A 4869-nucleotide genomic window follows, 5' to 3' on the forward strand; every position below is an offset into this window, starting at 1 on the left:
CCATCCTAGGGTCTTGGCTTGCCCTGGGAGGGGGTGGTGGGAAGAAGGAAGAGAAGGTGACGCGATTTGGGGACCACACAGTGGCCAGCCGTGACTGTTTGGGTTTCCCTGGCACACTGAGCTTCTTGGCACTGGGTGAACCACCTGGCTCTGTCAGGAGCCCTGTCCCCGCCTAGACCACGCTCCCTTTGAGCGTGGTTTCTGTGTCGAGACACTCTTCTCCACTGTCATTTGTGTTCCTGAGCCAAGCGTGGCCTGTCCAGCTGGCTGTCTCCCTACTTCCCCACACTGACTGGCATGGGGCTCTAGGTGTGAGGTTTCCTGGGCCCCAGAGGGCTGATGTCTAGATTTGGTTCACTTCCCACCGGTGTTTTTTGTGGTAGTGAACACAGACATGGTGCTTGAACTTTCAGACCCTGGCTGGGCAGAGGCACCTAGGGGCTGCAAGTTCTAGAACAGCGCCCTAACGGAGGTCTCAAACTATGTAGGCTTTCATGTCAGGAGTGGTGTCCCTTTCAAGAGACACGTTTCATTTTTAGAAAATCATCTGGCTTCTAAAGCATGAGGTGGATTCCTTGGGATTACAGAGCAATGGACAAGGGAAGAAATGATAGCTCCCAGAGAAAGCGACCCTAGAATGCATAGGCAGGGTCCATCCCCAGGCTCGTGAGGCCCCAGTCAGCGGGCCTCTCGCTTCACTGTGGGTGTGTCAGTAGACTCCTCAGGGTATCACTGGGTAGATCAGGAGTCACAGTGTCCTCTTGTCCTCCTGATGGTGGGCCAGTGTGGCCCCAAGACACATGACTACCTGCCCACCCAGCTATCTTCTTGGGTGAGGGAGGGGCTGTTCCTGTGTAGAGAGGGGGGGGCATGGTGAGATTGAGGGGCCCCTGTCCCAAGTTGTAAATGAGCTTCCTGAGCCTCAGCTCCAACGCCACAAGTGGTCCCAGCAGTGACAGACAGGAGAAGGGACATTGAGAGTGGACTGTGCCCTGTTCCTCACTGGACAGTGTATTGTTGTTAACTGCCATCAAGTGGGTTCTGACCCAGAGCCACCTTGTATAGAACTTGAACTGCCGACCTTGACGTTGAAACTGACTTTGCGGTCCAGCGCGTTAAACCACAATGTCATAGCAGGACTCTGAATAGCATATTGGCATCTTTAAAAATGGGATCCGAGGCAGGAGGAATGAGCCATGCCCAAGAGCCCTTCACTGTCCACTCTGCCGCCAGCTTCCAGGCCACTGCCCTTCCTCACTGACCCATCGAGCTGCCCTGTCCTCTTGAAAACCTCCCCTGCTGGCAAGCCCAAGGCAGGTGGTGGGCAGCTTCAGGGGCTATGTCGACTTTATGAGTAGGTGCTCCCGGTTTGACCAGTTACATGTCCAAATGCACCTGTGCTATCATGTCCCCCACAGACAGCCGGGAGCAGCAGTGTGTCTCTGGGGTCGTCCTGAAGGCCCGAGGATGAGAGGGCAGCAACATGCTCTCCCCAGTGATTAATACCCCGGAAGGCAGGAACCCACACCCCTCCACATCGCTTGGCCCTTGGTCTGTCCAGGCCGGTTGGGAACAGATTCCAGGTCGGACAGGCATTCTGGACCCTGGGCAACGCTGCCATCTAGTGGCCCACAGCAGGAGATAGAAGGCCTTAGTGAGGACAAACCACCATACAGAGACAGGGAAAGGGCCATCACCTCAGCCAACTCTCCAGACCTGGTACCCACTGTGAGGCCAGGAGGGGCGGGGTCCTCACCCAACTGCCCTTCTGAGAGGGCTGGTGTGTACCCAGATAGTCTCTTACAGTCGAAAATGAGCCAGGCAGGATGGCACCTTCACACGCCCCACAGCGAGTGGGCTCTGTGCCGACCAGTGTCCAGGGGGGGTGTTGTGTGTGTGTGTGTATACACCCCACAGTGGGTTCTGCCCAGGCCAGCCTCCAGGTGGTATGTTATACGTGTGTGAATACATGCAGACATACATACACGTGTGTATAAACAAGTGTGAGTACGTATGCACACACACCATGGGATGACAGCAGCTACATTTTTTAATGCCCAGTTTTCAAGTTCTCCTGGAGCCAATTTTACCAAAAAGGAAAGGAGTTGTGAGACTTTTGAAGCAGAGGCAAGGCAGGCCCTGTGCCCGTCGGTGAGCGCATTGGGGGGGGGGTTCTACATGACTCCTAAGTCAGCCCTGAGCGGTGAGAAAGCTCAGACTTTGTCCAGGTGGCTGAGAAGCCGCATCTTGAACCTCACTTTGCCTCTGTGTTGCTCTAGACCTGTTATGACCACGTTCTGGGCCCCTCATGGGGACAGGGAGAGTCGGTGAACCTTCCCTGCCAGGCCTGTGTCTGGGCTGAGGATGGTCAGCTGCTATGACCAGTGTCCCTCACCTCCCTGCCCTCTGATCCCTTCCAGGCATCGACTACAAGACCACCACCATCCTGCTGGACGGCCGGCGTGTGAAGCTGGAGCTCTGGTGAGGAGCTGTGGGTGGGTGGGTGAAGATCTGGACGCTGAGGTGAGCCTGCTTCCTCAGTGAAGCGTTCTCAGGGCCCACATTAGAGAATTTTCCAAAACAGTACAATGTGGGTGTCCTGCGGCTTGCTTCCTGTGACATGCTGCTTCTATGGGTGGGTGGGGGGGGAATTGGATTTGGCCGTCCTTTCTGGAACAGCATGCTGCCTAATCTCACTGCATCCGGCCCTGGGGGGTGGGGAGGGGATCCATGGATTGGATGAGGATGGATGGTGAGAGGGTCCTGGGGGCCACATCTCTTGCTGACGCTCCCCTTCCCCATACATCTCAGGGACACCTCGGGGCAGGGCCGGTTCTGCACCATCTTCAGATCCTACTCCCGGGGCGCCCAGGTAAGTAGTTCTGTGTTTTTGCTTGGCTCATGCGCTCCTGCAAACCCCACAGGCACGCTCCCTTTCTGAAGATGACAGTCTCATTGAGAGCCCTCCTTGTCAGGGGACGTGTCTCCCTGGACCCCCATGCAGGGAGCTCCATGTGGTCCAGCTCTCTGGGGGTGGCCTGCTAAGCATACAAGCTGCAGACAAGCCAGGCCCATTTCAGGGCAACCTTAGAACATGTGTTGAGGGGGCAGAGCTAACAGCTTGGGGGTCGTGTCTGATGAGATGTAGCCAGCAGGCCCCGCTTTCTCACTCTGCTGCGATGGGTGTGAGACCCAAGCCACCTGGTGAGTCCTGTTCCTGTCTGACCCCCATGGAGGCCCAGACGTGGGGCAGAGACTCCTGCTGGTACGAGCCCTGGCCAGCTGCTCGTCCTCACAGCAACTCTGGACCCACACGGTGGTGTTATGTATATGTGTGTGGGCCTCACTAGTCCTGTGGACTCATTGGTTCCTTCATCTTTGATTTTCTTCACTCTTCTGTGCTCTGGACACGGAGAGACCAGTGGCTGCACCCTAGATGCCCGCTCTTGAGCTTTTAGTACCTGGTCAGTTAGCACATCGGCTTTGTGGACTGTGTGAGGTCAGCTGATCTTGGTGTCCCCCCCAAGAGCAGGCCCACCGACTCATCACCCGTGTTCGTTTTTAAACATCATGTGTGTCATGCTCAGGAAACAGAGACAAAAGCATAAACGAGACAGTCACTCTCCGCCATCCCCCCAGACTCTGGTGTCTGTCTCTGTGTGCTGTCCCTGTGTATTGGTCATTTTTTCTGAAAGCCACGCTACGTGTGGGACCTGCACGTTACCTGCATCTTTCTATGCTTGGCAAACCACTTGAAGAGCCAGAGAGGTGTTTGATCTCGGTTCTAGAGGCCAGGAGTCTGGATTCGGGGTGACAGCAGGCTCTTCTCCCCTGAGGCTCTAGAGAGCCTTCTCACGCCCAGCATCTGACAGTCCGGGTGTTCCTGGGGCACCGTGTCTGCGGCTCTGTCCTTCCTCCTTTTATAAAATGCCACTCAGGGGTTAAGCTTAGGGTCCACCCTATTGTGATTTCCCCAGACGAGGTCACAGTCAAAGGTGCAGCGTTAGGACGGAGACACACCTTTTGAAGGGCTTCTGCTCCACCCACAACCCTTCTAAAGTGTTATTGGTAATGTCCTCGTGGTGTATTTGTACGACTTACTCAGTGGGCCCTCATGACAGACGACGCTGTGAAGGACATCCTCTGGGGCTAATCGTAGGCACACCCACAGTGATTTCTTAGAGGCGGTATGACCGAGTCAGTGAGTGGGTTATATCGGACCCCATCCGGACACCATGTACCCCAAGTAGCGAGACTTGGTGATTGGAGAGGTGCCTTCTGTTGTCTGGCCTGAGGTGGTTCTCATCCTTTTAGTCACCCCGCCTCAGGGAGTCACCCCGCCTCAGGATGTCCGCCAGGTCGGTGACAGTGGTGGACAGTCCCACCTTGGCACAGTCTGAGCCAGAGCTCCAGGTGTTTTAGGATGGTAGGAAGGTTGTCACTTTGAGGTGGGAGCGTTGTCTACTCTAGTGGCACTCGCCCTCCCCCCACTCCATAGGGGTTTTGTGGGACGAGGACTGAGTGGTTTGCCTGCTGGATTCTGCCCCTGGAGTGGGGTTCTGGGTGCATGTGTGAGGCATTGACCACAGTACACTGCGTGAAATCCAGGGCAGAGAGAGGCATAGGCCCCGAGCTCTGCTCCAGGCCTGAGCTCAGAGTAATTGGTCTCTGAGGGACGTACTGAAGTCCCTATAGCATCCTGTCTGCAGCCAGGCCTTCAGCACCTGGTGACTGACTATAGGTTCTGCCTCCTCTTCTCGGGGAGTGCCCAGGAGGCAGCACTCACTCTGGACCCCTCACACTGAGGGGAGTGGGCCTTGCCACATATGTACGGGGGCGGGGGCAGGCACAGTGCCTGAGCAACCCCCC

Source organism: Chrysochloris asiatica, unplaced genomic scaffold, assembly GCF_000296735.1.
Source record: "Chrysochloris asiatica unplaced genomic scaffold, ChrAsi1.0 scaffold00257, whole genome shotgun sequence".
Lineage (NCBI taxonomy): Eukaryota > Metazoa > Chordata > Mammalia > Afrosoricida > Chrysochloridae > Chrysochloris > Chrysochloris asiatica.